The sequence below is a fragment of the Vigna umbellata genome, chromosome 6 (genome assembly GCF_029865625.1).
Source record: "Vigna umbellata cultivar VRB3 chromosome 6, Vumbellata_1.0, whole genome shotgun sequence".
NCBI lineage: Eukaryota > Viridiplantae > Streptophyta > Magnoliopsida > Fabales > Fabaceae > Vigna > Vigna umbellata.
The window spans coordinates 18,271,525-18,288,324 of NC_142170.1; the positions used below are offsets into that span (position 1 = coordinate 18,271,525).

A 16,800-nucleotide genomic window follows, 5' to 3' on the forward strand; every position below is an offset into this window, starting at 1 on the left:
CTGAATCTCTTGTTTCAAGTTTCTTCTAATCCGAGTCGAGGGCAAGGGTACTTGTAAAAGGCATTCTGACGCTCAAGTCAATGACGTGAGCTGTCAAAACGGGTAATCCGGCTCAACCGAACCCGATCCATCACGGGTTGGTCATTTAGTGAGTCAATCAAACCTGACTCACTTATTAGCGAGCTGAAAAAGTTCGAACCCGGCCCGGCCTGACGCACCACGGGTTGATGGGTTAAACGAGTTGGCTCATTGACTTATTTAATTATAAGTTTTTCTTAAAATAAAACAAATTACAATTTTTTTTAATTCAAATTTAAATAAATTTCACACTAAAATGATGTTAAACTCCAAAGACAATCCAAAGTAAAACAAAAGTATCATACAATCTAAGTGTAATCCAAAAACATGATAAAAGGCGAACAAATAAGTTTTTAATATTGATAATTTTTGTATCATTGTCCATTTATAATATTAGAGTCTTGAATAGATACATCTATAATGTTTTTCTCTTTTAAAAAATATTTTTCTTTATCACCATCTATAATATAATAAAAAAAATGTTAATTAATCATATGGAAACACAAAATAATAAATAATTTAATTAAATTAGGTGGGTTGGTGAGCCAACCCGGCTTATCACAGGTTCAACTCGGGTGAGCCAGGTTCTAAGTGAGCCGGGTTGAAAACTAGCCCACATAAAAAAATTACATTTTTTTCAAACCCAACCCGGCTCAAACTCGTGGTGAGCCGGGTTGGCTCGCGAGTTACAAACCATTTTGACAGCACTAGGCGTGCTAATATTGATAATGTTCAGTAGAGAGTGAATACTCAGAATTAATTCAACGTGCTTACCTTTGCGGCTTAGCCTTCTATTTATAAGTTATTTCATGGACCCTAAACTAGCATAGGTCCAATAAAACAAACTTACCTTTAGATTTGGTCTGTTACTCATAAATAACTTACTTATCCTACAATCAGTTATCAATATCTTTAATCAGTATCTTTAATTAATTTATTGGTTTTTTATTTTTCCAAAGAGCGTTACTCCCTCCATCACCACACATTACTTCCTACACCTCCCCAATTTTCTTTTAATTCAAAAAAATATCCTTTTTTACTTTTACCTTTTACCTTTTTTAACTTTTTCTTAAAACCCTAATTTTTTACTCTCTTATTCACTCAGCCGCACACCACCCCTACCCACACATTCTTACTTTCTCGCTTCCTCTCTTATTCTCCTCTTTCTATTTCCCCAATTTCTCATATTCCTCTTTTCCCAATTTTCCATTTCTGTCAAGGTTCTCTTCTCCATTTTTTTTGCTTGGTTCATGGTAGGTTTGTGCTGCTGCTTGGTTCGTGGTGCTGTGGAGTTTGGTGCTTACTTTGTTGTTGTCTTTGATCCAAGTTGGTGGTTTTATCCCTTGATAGATATGGTTTGATGTGAATGTATATTGTTGTGGATTCTCTATGTGCTGGGTGTTGCTATGTGCGGCTCTGTTTTGTGTTAAATGAAGAAGAAAACGCGAAAGGTTGCAACAGATATAGGACATCTAGAGAACACTTAAACAAATCTCGACATCTGTTTAAGTGTTCTACGAATACCGATATCCGTTTAAGGGTACTGAACTCCGTATTCACACCTGGGAACCTCCTGCTTGGCACCACCACTGGACCACCTTCGAGCACCACCACTATGCTCTGCCACCACCACAGGACCACCTTTGACCACCACCAGCAAATAACAACCATAATAGCATAGTTATAGGGGAGGAGAAGCAAGAGAAATTTGATTTCCGTGGAAGTGCTGGAATGTGGGGTGCATTAATGAAGTGGGTGGATGTTGGTGAAAGTAAATACCTTTTAACCAAGGGGTAAAAGTGGCATGAGGAGGTGTAGGAGTAGTGTGTGGTGGTGGAGTGAGTAACGCTCTTGCCCAAACCATTTGCCCTATTACAATAACTTAAGCGCAGATCCAACATCAATAATTTAAGCGCTGACCCAATATTAATAACTTAAGTGCCGGTCCAACATTTGAACTGTTTTGACCGTTGACAAATGTAACACACCAAACGATTGCAAATGTTGACCGTTCAAAATTATCCCGTGTACCATACACTTATCTTCTACACTCTAAATATATCTTAGATGAGTTAAATCCAATACAAATATAACAAAGTTATATTAATTGAAATCTTTGTACTTTCATTTTGACTATTTTCATTCACAAATACCCACATGAGATTAACAATACCCTCACCTGAGGGTCATCAACTTCTTTGACACTAAACTATTTTTTTACGGCCTTGAAGGTTAACTTGTTAATTAAGAAATCTAAAAATAGACATGAAATATTGGCAAAAATATACATAAAAATAAAAAATATAACAAAACAAAAAGAGAGATGTCATTTACAAATTAAAAAAACATTGGAAAATAAGAAATAAAAAAGTATAAAATTTTTTAAAATCAATATCTAAGTATATGATAAATTTTTAAAAAACTATTAATCAATTAGGCCGAGTAAATAACCAATCATTATTTTGATACCTAACTAAGATAAATCAATTAGGTAGAGTAAATAACCAATCATTTCCCACTAAGTTGATGGTTGCACATTTTTTTAATAATTACTGAGAAAAATGAGCTTACACGAAATATTGGTGTTAAAATTTGACAAATAAGTTTATCGAATTAATAATATAAAAACTTAACTAAAATAAAGGATAAAAAGAGGAAAAAATTAAATAATATTCAATAATGTAATTTTATTAAAAATAAGAAAATTATAATATCTTTCTCTCTAAAAGTGTGATAAATAAGTTCTATTAAAAGTTCACCAGTATATAGAAGCTAGTTAACTAAAAATATGCTACTGTCTTCACTTACTTACGAATACATTCTTGAGTTAGTATTAAATAAGTTAAAAAGTTTATAAAAGTTAGGAGTTGTGGTTATTGGTAAATATAGTAGTTCATAGATTGTATAGCATGGATAACCTGCAAAATACACTCTGACGCTCAAGTCAGAATTTTTCTCTATAGGTCGTTTGTAATTAAATTGTGAGTCAAAGTGAGTTTACCTTGAGACTAAACCCTTATTCATAGAGTCTAAAAGAATCTGACCAATTAATTTACCTCTTAATTATCATTAATGCAAACCTTAACTGCTTAACAGTAGCCGTTGTGACATTAATTGCGCCTTAACTCTGTTCAAAGGTTGTCGGGACTAGACAGTTATGAGATGCTTTCTCGGCATGTCAACCGCTCTGTCCCATCCAACTATTTTGCCATCTTAACCGATCGGTTAGATATAGGCTAGGCCCATAGTAACATTTAGTATTCTTATTTATAATTAAGAAAAGATAACTAATAGAATAACTGTTAAAATGCTGATTTTCTGTCAGTGAACCTTTATCTGAGTATTATAGAATGGTAATATCTGAAACAGATATTGTATGAAGATGAATGCTTTAATTTTAATTACTACTTTGTCCTAAGGTATAAGATAAACTAATAGGATATAGGGTGATAGGATATAATGAGCTTAAGATAGAAGCCAAACGATATAAAAGTAGGGAACCAAACGGTAGAAAGGGAGGAACCGAGGGCCACCGATCGGTAGAAAGGGGGGGAGCGAGAGTCGAACGGTTTTAACAGGTTAGGAAGTAATTGTTGTTGGTTAATTAGAAGTGGGTTGCAGGCAAGGGGGTCAGGTAGAGGGGAGTTTTTGAGTATTCTTTTGTAAAGTCTGAACCTTGACTAGAAGAGGGAGGTTATACTCCCAACCATTCTTGGTAAAGAGAATTCTATTGCTGTCAATAATATAACCCATTCTTTCTTTACTGTTTCTACCTACTGTCAGTGTTCATAGTTAGGTTTCCAACCCTGGAACCTAACATAAACCTTGGATGCTATGTTGGCAGAAGTCCAAGTGTTTATTAGGAGATTTAGTCTAGGTATTAACTTTTTTTTTTTTATGATTTTTGATTCTTTGGGAATTGATGTTAGAAGTTGAATGAGTTGAGAATATTTAATTGAAGATAGAAAAGTTTATGTAAAATCTATCTTGAACTAGAACTTTTATTTTGTCTGCACGAATAAGTTTTCATAGACTGTTTTATTGAAAAGTTCATCATTGTTTTCATTGCAAATGTGGTTGGATGTAACTCTATATAATATAACTATTAGCTTAATAATTGATTTCATACTTATCTTATTAATTTTCTTCAACCACTCTTGTTAATTTTCTTCAATTCTCCCCTACTTCCAACTTCCAACACCAACACCATTTATATATGCATCCTCTTTTCATGTCCTTTCTACCTATTTAATTACCTATTAGACTTGGAATAAGTACAAGAATTATTTCCTTTGCCAATTGTAAACCAGCTTTTTGAGGTCACATATATTTTGTATTTCAAGTTCTGTTTTATATCTCATTTTGTATCAACTGTCTTGTACTTGGATAAATTATTAGAAACATGAAAATTGAATTACATTTTTTAATCTTATAAAGTCAACTTTAGTCTTTATATTTGAAGACTATAGTTTTAGTTTCTTGAATGTGATGGATCCAAGATATGTTTCTGAACCTGATAACTGCGTCATATGTTGTCAATGGTCTTTTAATATAGTGGCAGCTAGCTTCATTGGTAAAGACATGAACTTGGGTTTGATCTTAGGTATAGAAAACAAGAGTGTTATTTTATCTGTCATTTGGCTCTATAACCATCTTATTATCCCTCTAATTGCTCTAATCCAAAAATTCTAATGAGTCATTTCAATTCACATGAATGTTGCCTTTCTCATAATGCAAGGTGCATTTTTCAGATTCTGCAAAAAGTCATGAATATGCTGACAAAGTTGTGATGATCTATGAAACTACTTCTTGTGCTCTTTCACTTGCTTATGAGTAATTTTTCTTCCTTTACTATCTGTAATATATAACTGCTTATTTTAAAAGTTATCTGAATCATTATACATCAATTTGATTGGATTTTTCTATCAGAATTTGTGACTTTTTTAGTTTCAATCTATTGATTCCTCTAGCAATTCGCCACCTCATACATGTTTTTTAAACAAAATAACTTTTTTTATATTAATTTTACAACATTACAATATTACTTTATTTAAATAAGCATGCTAGGGTACATATCCCTGCTCTGATTCTCAATGGATAACTAATCCTTTGTGAAAACACATGTAAAGTATACTTGGCATTTTTTTTCATACTATTTATAATTTTCCATGAGATTTTAGTATGTTGTACATAGTGATTTTGATAGCATTCAGGTTAGTTGTGATTAGTATTTGATAACATATAAATCATAAGTTCATGCTTTAAATTTTCTTTTTTTTATCAAAGAATGAGACATTTAAATGGTCAACCAATTTACAACATCTTGACTTGTGTTCAAACAGTTTGAGTAACATATTTCTTTTATCTCTGAGGGACCTTCCATATCTCTAGTTTCTTGATTTAAACAACAATCAATTATAAGGAGCGCTAGATATAAGTGGTCAGTATTCTATAAATTTATTTTTATGACATTCAAAAATATTTTGTTAATAGTATTAAACCGTTTCTTAGAAGTAATGATTTAATTCAGAGTCTAGTAAATATTTATCCTTATGCAATGCTATTATAGCTGGTACTTAGTGTTTTATTCATTCACCATTTACTTTTATGTGTTGTAAATGGATCAGAAATGCTTCCCTTGTAAGACATGAAATAATAATATGGCAACTTTCGTGTTATACCTGTACTTGGAAGCATGTGTATATGTCTTGTTTCCTTTTCATTTTATAATCTGTGTGGTGCAGATTCGAAAGTTAAAGATTATGGTTGATTTGCTTCTTGTCTCTTCAAAGATTATGGTTGATTTGCTTCTTGTCTCTTCAAAGATTATGGTTGATTTGCTTCTTGTCTCTTCTTGTGGTTTATGATGATGTAGAAAATTTTGGTGCATTTGGAATAAGATATTAAAAAAATTACTAAATACTTATCTAATTGTTTACACTAGTGTAGAATTGGCCTTTAACGTCACCCCGTAGACGTTGAACCCCAAAATAACTAACGTAAATTATTGATCGGTGGCATTTTCGTAAATAGGTGGGCATAGGGACGTCGGTTAGAAGGAGTCCGACGTCTATAATATGATAGACGTCGGGGCCCCTCCGAACTAACGTCTCTATGCCTGACACGTAGGTGAAAAGTCATTTTTTTCCGCCTTAGAGACGTCTAACCCCACCACCCCGACGTCTATATTCGATTATAGACGTCAGTGTCCCTTCTAACGGACGTGTATATGTCTGATAGGTAGATGAAAAGTTATTTTTTTTTCGCCGAACAGACGTCAGTGCTCGTCATCCAACGTCTAAATGGCCTGACAGGGTAGGTGAAAAGTTGTTTTGGACGTCATATTAGTGAGGGTCCCGACGTTTACGCGAGATTAGACGTCGATTACCCTAGGGAACCGACGTCTAGTTTGCTGTTAAATTAGACATCAATCTCGCACTTACGAGCACTCCATCATCGTCTTCCTTCTTGCCTTTTCTCTTCGCGACATTGCTTCTCCAGGTGCGTTTTTTCTCTTTTGAACCGTTTAAACATACTTTTATTCTGATTATATTAGTCTTTGGTTGATTATCTTTCATTTGAACCGATTAAAATGAGTTTTTGTTGTGTTTTGGTGCATTTTTTCTCGTGTCTATGGGTAGCGTAGTACCACATTCTCTCTTTGCTAGTTTCCTCATAAGAAAAGCTTGCGTCTTTTGCATGTCTTATAGCGTTTCAACCCGAATCCGAACTTCGGTCCTTGCCTAGTTCTATTGTCACCGTTTGTTTTCATTGGCAGTTTTAATGGAACTAGGCAAGGACCCAGATTCGGTTTTGGGTTGAAATGCCATAAGAGATGCAAAAGACACAATCTTTTTCTATGACGAAACTAGCAAAGGAAGAAGGTGCTACTACGTTACCCAAAGACACGAGCTGTAGTAGACGTCGGTTAATGCAATGTCCGACGTCTATGGAGCCTTTAGACGTCGGTTACTGCAAATGTCCGACGTCTATACAGCCTTTAGACGTCGGATAATGCTGTAACGTACGTCTATAAAGACGTTCGACCTTTTGAGTCTGATGTTTGATTAACGTCACCCACAAAGACGTCGGTTTTGGAGCTGACGTTAAAAGACCAAAATAACAGACGTTAAAAGCCCTTTCTGCACTAGTGTTATTACAATATTGTTTTAACTGTATTATTTTATTTGCAAATTTTTATTTATTCGTCTTGGATGGAAGGTCTATACATGGAAGACATTAAAACCAAATTAATTTCTTTTATTTTAAGTGTTAGTAAATTGTAGAAACTTGATTACAATTTAGTAGTATATGTAGGATAATGTAATTTTTGGATTGAATATATAGTTTTATGCACAAATGATGTATTAAATATTATTACACAATTTAATGTATGAAATGAACTTTATTTTGTTTATTTAATTGAATATGTTTATTAAAAAGGTATATTGATTATAAATTCATGAGATCATAATAATACAAAAAAAATTATTGTAAATTGATTTAATGTTAAATGTAAATATATATTTTTTAAAAAAATGATTTTTCTGGTGGTTTTGGAAAATCCTAGTAATTATCGGCGGTTTTGGAAAACCCCTGCTAATTACCGATGGTTTTCCAGATACCCCTAAAAATAGGGGCGGTTCCACAGAACCCCGGTTAATTTCGGCGGTTCCAAAAATCCTTGGAAATAGGGGTGATTTTGTAGAAAACCGTCGGTAATTTTGTGACGCTGATTTTTTCAGTGATTTTTGTAATCGCAGAAAACGTATTTTTTGGGGTTTAAAAGTCCTGATAACATAAAAAATAACCCTTACTTAGAGATAAATCCTTATGTAATTACTTATGGATAAATTCTTATGTAACCTATAAATCAAATTCATATGTAATCTTTTTTTATAACTTTGCTCAAACTAATTATTTTGTTATAGTTATATAATCTTAAACTTATTAAAATTTCTCATTGAAATAATTATTAAACTAATAAAAATGAAGAGAATTTATAATATATCATTAAGAAAAGCAAGTAATTAACATAAAATGTTATTTATTTAAATTTAACACTCTTAGAAATCCAAACATTGTAAAATCAAACTATATTAGAAAAAAAAATATATAACCTTATAACAAGCTTTACTAATATAAAATAATGTCTAACGCTCTAATAATAGCTAAACAAAAGCTTTTAACATTAACAATAATGTCTAAAGTTCCTATAAGTACAAATCCATTTATGTTGTTCTTCATCTTATTTATACACTACATTCCAAAATATTTTATATCATCCTTATTCATCATGCAGATATGATGATCTTCAATAACACGACAACTCTCATTGTTGTACCTTGAACCATTTAGGTGTGGCACCCAATCTCCCACAAAAAGATCGCACTCCACTACATCTAAATATTTCAAAGGAAAATTCATCAAACATAAACACACACAGACATTTCTAACTTTAAATCACAAAATATGTTGTTGTGGTTTCTCAATCCAATGGAAGAAAGAATGTGAATCTAGTTGAGAGAAAAATCTGAAGAAATGGGGTTATGCCAGTTATCTTATGATATTTTGTTTTTGATGAATATGCATAAAGAATTAAATCCAAATCTATACGAAGCAAAGCAACTAACATGGAAACCTGTATTAACCTAGCAAACTTCTTGGAGAAAACTAGGAAACTCCAACCAAAGACATGAATCAGAAACCAAAATACATACATATAAATCTTAAAAACAATCTAAGTAGAATGAAAAAAAAATCATTAATTTGGAAATAATTTAGCAAGAAAAATTAAACACCAGACATGTTGAATAAAACACATACAAAAGATTACCAAACCATGTGTGTTTTCAAGGTACCATTAGCAAGGATGAGAAAACAACACACACAAAAAATTACCGTGTAGAAAGCAAAGAAACAGAAAAATGTTAGTTCCAATAAGCTGACTGATAGCGGGCTACACTGCACCATGTTTTTCAATAAACAAAATTTACTCATTCCTCCCAAATTATCTAGCTTTTCCAATTTATCTCAAAACAAGTAATATACTTATTTTCTAATATACTATTAACTGTTTTTCTCCTAAACTTCAATTTTAACATTTTCACTTTATCACCTAAAGTAACTGAAATTTTCATTTTACAATATATTATTAATATTTTTTTAGTTTTCCCTCACATATTAATATTATGTTAACTATTCAACCACCACAATTACTTCATTATATATTGAAAGTAATGCAGCTACTTTTCTATATATATATATATATATATATATATATATATATATATATATATATATATAACCTTATTTAATCTATTAGAACTCATTTTATCAAGTTTAATTTTCTTTTACTATCTTATTTAGGGTGCAAATGATGTAATGTAAAATATAGGCTAAAACGTATATTATGTAACCTTCTTTCCTCTTATAGACCATTGCCGCCGCTTCAAGTTTCTTCCAGCAGTTTTTTTCTACTATGCACTTTGGCCCGTTTTCTTTTTCTCATGCAATTATTTAGATTAACTAGTTTTAGAACTTATAATTTATAAATATTTTGTAAATGACTTTGACTTATTAGAGTTTAAAAACAAACACCTGTTTTGTCTCTACCCTTTCATCCACAAATAAAATTCTCTTTCTTTGCTTCTAGACACTTCAAATGACACACTTCCATATGACTTTCGTATCCTTTTTCCCTTTTGTATTAAGTTCCATAAAGCTAAATTGTTGAAAGTGTGTTTTGACTCCATTAATTCAAACTTAACCTTGAGGATAATCTTGTTATTGCTCTTAATTATATACAGATGCCGAAAAACTGTTGTCAAGTTTGTGATCAGTTTTATTGAAGGTAAATTATGACAGATTTAATTTTTTTTTATTGATATTATATAGAATCTTATGCCATATTTAATAAAACTTTTTAGCAGTGATTAATTACTCAAATTTTTATTTATTTAAGGGCTGACCTGAAATCAAATCCCCTTATTTTATATTCTTTAAATACAAGCAATCTAATTAAGTACATATAATTTATACATTTGAGTCTTAACGTCCAAAAAAAAAATACACTTAACATAATTTAAATGGAGAATTATAAATATGGATAATTGAAATGTTAGAATGAAAAACAATTAGAGCCTTTATTCTAAACCACAACTGTAAATAAATACATAAAGCAGCAAAAAAAAAATGAAGGAACGTATCAAACTTAATAAGCAAAAGAAAAGTGATAAACCTCATAGGTAGATTAGGCAATGACTAAGAAAGTAAGAAGAATAGAAAGGAAAAAGACATAATATTAATTATAGCTACCAATAAGATTAAAAAATTGAAAAAAGAGATAAATAAATAAATAAAATATTGAAAACGAGAAAGAAACATACTTAAAGGTAAGGAATTATACAAAAAGTGATATCCAGATAAAGGTAGGTGTTATGGTTTATATTTCTATATTTCTTATAATATATCCTACCATTCACACTTTTATTGTAGTTAGAGAGATTTAGTTGTGCCCATATCCACGCAACCAGACTTCATTCAAATGCATTAGTAGTAAGGACGCGCAGGTGCAAAAATAACATTTTATGACGTAAAAAAGTAATCTATTATGACGTAGTTACTGAGATATAATTTTGGATGATATAATACGTCTGTACACTTTATGATAGTAGAAATTTATGTCATAATAAGTTCAGTATATTATGATGTACTTTTTGTCACCTGTCATGATGCGTCCAGTATGTGTATTATGACATACATGGTATGTACGTTATCAATTCTCCTGGTTTATCATCTCATCCAATTAATCTACAATTAATTTACCTGAAAATCAATAAATCCAATTGAACAAATAAAGTGAAATTCATTTCATACAATAACTTGTCCAATAACATTTAATACATTTGTACATAAAACTATATATTCAATCCAAATATTACATTAACACATATACTACTAAATTGTTGCCAAGTTTCTACAAGTTCCTGACACTTAAAATAAAAGAAGCCTAGTTGGTTGTAGAGTCTTTATCTCATAGGAATCTGAAGAGCATATGAAAGAATCTTGATAGTATGGAGCAAAGAGAGATGGCATAGCTTTAGAAAAAGTTGGATATTGCACAATACCTACACAAGTCAAAGAACAGATAATAATTAATGCTGAAGTTAATTATAAAAGAAATAGAATAAGATGAATATAAAATTAATCATGGAATTCAAATTTCAATTCGAAAATTCTGAAGTAATTATCATTGTTCTCAGGGAAGGAAGACATAATTTTGATAGAAGCATAGTAAAATTTAAACTATGGCCAACACTCCATTTTTTATAAGAAGCAATGAGCAGAAAAATTAAATAAAAAATAGCTATAAATTATATGATTAAATTTATTATATTATTATTATATTTACATATATTTTAACAAGTATAAAATATAAATAAATAAATAAATATGATTGTTACTTTATTAATAACCTAACGGATATTGATATCTGTGAGACCCTGGATAATTAGCAAATTTAATCCTGACATCACACCACTAACACACACACCACGTCACTGTTGCGGGTAATTAAAAACCCACTTTCAACTCTGATTTTCACCTCTGCAATGCACAGAAAACTGAACCACCATCATTCTCTGCAACATTAAAAACGCACCACTCCTTACATGCACACCTGCCACTTGTCACGTTAGAAACTTACAAATCAGAATTTAGTATGCAGGTGTCAGTCTTGGACATGTTTGTTCAAGCAAACGTTACTTTAACAAAACCAAAGTTTTCTGAGAACCCTTTCACCTGCACACTCATTCATCTTCTTCCTCAGAAAACCAAACTCTTCATTTTCTCCAAATTTCTCTCTAAGAATCCTTAACTTCTCTCTATCAGAAAACTCACGTTTCCTCTCTGATCACAATTGCAGCACCATAGGAATGTTAGTACTGCTGTGATCTCCATTTTGGACCAAACAGAAACTGAATCCAATCTGGTAAGCCTTCTTACTGTATTTCGTTCTTAGGTTTCTGGAAGAATAGAGTTTTAGTGCATGCAAGTATGTAGTCTCAGAGTTCTGCAATTTTTGATTAGATTTGTTTTGGAAGAATCAAGAATATAATAGAAGCATAGTTGGATAAAGCCATTTTCATCTAGGACAAGTTGGAACTTCAATCCGGGTAAGGGAAGCTTATATGTTTAATTCATACTGCTTGATTTTATAATCTGAGTTGCATGTATATGAAATCTGATATTTGAGCCTTATGAACGTTTACTGATATGAGATATAAATTCTGGTTCATTTGCATGTTGTTTTGGATACGCATGAAAGATGTGTGAATGTTATAGAGTTGGAATGATTAGATCGATTGAATCTGTCATGAATGAACACTGCTTAATTGTATTATATATGTTGTTGCTGATTTTTGATTTAAATGTATATTGATTTGATTCTGTATAAATGGAGTATGGTGATTGTATATTTGGAATGATCCAAATGTTGAAATCTGTATGATTTGATGTATTAAATCTGAAAGGAAAGTTGTCAAGTTCATAAAAATCGAAATCTGGAAAATTCTGTTAAGAGTTGAGAAATCTGGTCTCTGTACTGATAAAGGACATTCGTCCCTGTACGGTCTTAAACCGTTCGGTTTTCAGTTAAGCTTACTTAGACTAGAATTCTTTCATTTGGAAAGAATTCTGCCCGAGAATGAGCGTCCCTAGTTGATGATCTGAGCGTTCGTCTAGCTCAGTAATATTTAAATATTTAAAACTTTATAAATGAGTGACGTTCGGCCTTAAGTAGAGCGTCCGTCCTTAATAACGTTCGTCCTAAATGAAGTTCGACCTTCTGTTGAACGTTCGTCTACAGAGCGTTCGTTTCTATATTGAACGTTCGTTCATAACTGGTGTTCGGTCATATACCTAAACGTTCGTCCTACCCAACGTTCGGTTTATACCAACGTTCGTTCTGATTGTGCTCGGTCATTGACTTAGCGTTCGTTCCAAAGCGGGGTTCGGTTTCTAAACTGAACGTTCGTCCCTATTATTGAATTTTGAGCGAACATAACTGGCGTTCGTCCAAATTGTTAAATTACGTTCGTACTTGGACTGCCAGTGCTGTTCTTCTGAAATCAATTATATTGCTGGTGTATCTAAACACTTATCACTGGTTTTATTCCTTGGGTTCTATCTAGATTCTTTACACTTAAAATCTTTCAATGTATTATTCATCTCTTCTAAAGATCAGTATTTTCAAATTATCAAGAGTTGAAGCATATTAAGTGAATAAATGACTCGTTTCTTTTGTCCAGAAACGTGAAATCAAAGGTTCTGTGATAAGTTCATTTTATTTGATTAAAGAATGCATGACGTTAATATTAAGAGAGTGAAATACAGAATGGAGATATTATAATTATGAAAGGATATGATGGTTGAACACGACATGATATGATTATATGATTTTGAACTTGAATGAGCGTTCCATGGAGGAGCTTCTCAGTTGTATTAAATGCTAAATTTGTAAAGTATGAACATGGACAAGTTACTGATGGCTTGGTCCATCCTGATATTCCGTGATGCTCATCTTCACGTAGAAGGGGGTAGTCATGCGTGGGAATGGCAGGAGGTCATTCGTATCCCTCACTTAGCAGGGGCGAATGATTAACCTCAAGTGGAGGTCATTCGTATCCCTCACTTAGCAGGGGCGAAGGATTAACCGCATGTGGAAGCTGATTAGGTATATCCCGGCTACCACACCACTTGGGTGCAAGGACGCCTGTAACTACATGGTTCATACAGTTCAGTACAGTCTGTTTTATATAGATTTATATGTTAAATTTTATGATTAAGTTGTTTGATGTATCTGTGAATTAAATTGTGAACTGTATGTATGTTGTATTAATTAAACAATATAAGCTTACCCTTGCAATTTTCCTGGTGCTGTTTACTGTCCATGTATAATCCGTCTTGTCAAAATGCAATGATCATCCGTTGTGGATGTGAGCAGAGGGTGATGCATCTCTTGAAGTATTACTGGAAGAAGAAAATTTGGAAGATGCAAACCTGGTTGAAGTTGAAGTAAAAGCTGAACAGTAGAGGCGCGATTCCGTAGCAGTTTTAGTCTAGTGTGTTGTGCAGTATTTTTGGCAGTTGTATATATATATATAGTTCTGCAGATCTGTTTTGTATTTATCTGAAAATTTGGAATTCTGTCAAGTGCTGGACTGTATTTTGATATTCTGTATTTAAATTCTACAGAATGGATAATCAGAACTGGTTTCTGTTTATTTTTTTATGAATTCTGAACACTGCAGATTTTACTGTACGTGCTGTATGTTAAGTTTTAAAATTCTGAGCTACTGTAATATTCTTAAGACTGCACTGTTTATCTCTGTAAATGTGATCAGTTCTGGTTAATGGTAATTATCATTATTTGGGATGTTACATTAGTGGTATCAGAGCAGTTTTGTTCTCTTAAGGACACTGTAGGGTTATGAGTGCACTGTGTTTTGCTGTGTGCTTATTATATGTTTAATGAGTTATTATTATTTAACTCTTGGACATAACGAACGCTCCAGCCATCTTCATGGATTACATGAACCGGATATTTAGACCCTATTTGGATAAATTTGTAGTTGTGTTCATAGATGATATTCTCATCTACTCCAAAACCAATGCTGAACATGAAGAACACTTGAGAACAGTACTAACCGTGTTGAGGGAGAAAGAGTTGTACGCAAAGCTGTCCAAGTGTGAATTCTGGTTAAAGGAGGTGCAGTTTCTGGGGCATGTGATATCGTCTGAAGGTATTTCAGTAGATCCCTCTAAAGTGCAAGCAGTGTTAGATTGGAAGAGCCCGCGTTCAGTCACTGAAGTGAGGAGTTTCGTGGGGCTGGCTGGTTATTACAGACGTTTCATAGAGGGGTTCGCCAAGATAGTGGCTCCTCTTACTAGATTGACTAGAAAGGATCAGCCATTCGCTTGGACTGATCTGTGTGAGGAACGGTTCCAGGAGCTGAAGATGAAATTGACGAGCGCGCCAGTTTTGATTATTCCAGACACGTCCAAGCCATTTGAAGTGTACTGTGACGCATCTCACCAAGGTTTGGGCTGTGTGCTCATGCAAGAGAGACGTGTAGTAGCGTACGCGTCTCGCCAGTTGAAGATTCATGAACGCAATTATCCCACACACGACCTGGAGTTGGCAGCTGTCGTTTTTGCACTAAAGATTTGGAGGCACTATTTATACGGATCAACGTTCCAAGTCTTTAGTGATCACAAGAGCCTCAAATATTTGTTTGATCAGAGGGAGCTGAATATGAGGCAAAGACGTTGGCTGGAATTTTTAAAAGATTATGATTTTGAACTGCTATATCACCCTGGGAAAGCCAACGTAGTGGCAGACGCCCTAAGCAGGAATACAGTACAAGTCTCATTGATGATGGTGAAGGAGCTGAACTTGGTGGAGAATTTTAGAGATCTAAGATTACAATTTGAATTAGGAGAGAACGTAATAAGGTGCTGTAATCTTAGAATTTCTAGTGATGTGTTTGACAGAATCTGGATGAAGCAACGTGAGGATGAAGAACTGTTGAAGATATTTGATGCACTCGGTTCAGAAAAAGCTAAGGAGTTTAATGCTGGAACGGATGGTATGTTGCGTTATTTGGGAAGAACTTGCATTCCCAATGATGGAGAGCTGAAACGTATTATATTGGAAGAAGCTCATCATAGTCGTCTTAGCATACACCCCGGTATGACTAAGATGTATCAAGATCTTAGGAAATCTTTCTGGTGGCCGGGAATGAAGAGTGATGTTGCACGCTTTGTGGCATCTTGCTTAACCTGTCAACGCGCCAAGGCTGAACACCAACGTCCAGGTGGATTGCTTCAACAATTGGAGATTCCTGAATGGAAGTGGGACAGCATTTCCATGGACTTTGTGACTCATCTGCCACGCACAGTCAAGAATCACGATTCAATCTGGGTAATTGTGGACAGATTAACTAAGAGCGCCCACTTCTTAGCCGTGAATTTGAAGATGTCAATGACAAATTTGGCTAAGCTGTACATCAAGGAGATAGTGCGTCTTCATGGAGTGCCTTCAAGCATAGTTTCTGACCGAGACACGAGATTCACATCTCGGTTTTGGCAATCTTTACAAGGTGAATTGGGAAGCAAGCTACAGATGAGTTCTGCGTATCATCCGCAAACAGATGGCCAATCTGAAAGGACCATCCAGACGTTAGAAGATTTGCTTAGGACGTGTGTCCTGGACCATTTAGGCGCATGGGATGAGGTCTTGCCACTAGTGGAATTCACATACAATAACAGTTTCCAGTCTAGCATTGGTATGGCGCCTTTTGAAGCTCTCTATGGAAGGAAGTGCAGAACGCCACTTTGCTGGTTTCAGGAAGGAGAGAATGTGCTAACCGGACCAGAACTTATCCAGCAAACTACTGATAAAGTGAAATTGATTCAGGACAGATTGAAGACATCCTTGAGCAGACAGAAATCTTATGCAGATAGGAGGAGAAGACCCTTGGAGTTTGCAGCAGGAGACCATGTATTTTTAAGGTTGAATCCAATCACTGGAGTGGGAAGAGTTGTTCGTCCAAAGAAGCTGTCTCCCAAGTTCATAGGACCGTATCAAATTCTGAAGAAGATTGGACCAGTAGCTTATGAGCTTGCTTTGCCTCCTCAACTATCAAACCTTCATCCTGT

The 16,800-nt window shown here is 33.6% G+C and overlaps 1 long non-coding RNA gene across 1 annotated transcript; it reads left to right on the top strand.

The window, feature by feature from the left end:
- The first annotated feature begins 11,902 nt into the window (after positions 1 to 11,902).
- Positions 11,903 to 14,508, top strand: LOC148196877 (uncharacterized). Its single transcript, XR_015780037.1, has 3 exons — positions 11,903 to 12,070; positions 12,169 to 12,254; positions 14,084 to 14,508. It is a non-coding gene; the product is annotated as an uncharacterized LOC148196877 (long non-coding RNA).
- The last annotated feature ends 2,292 nt before the right edge of the window (positions 14,509 to 16,800 follow it).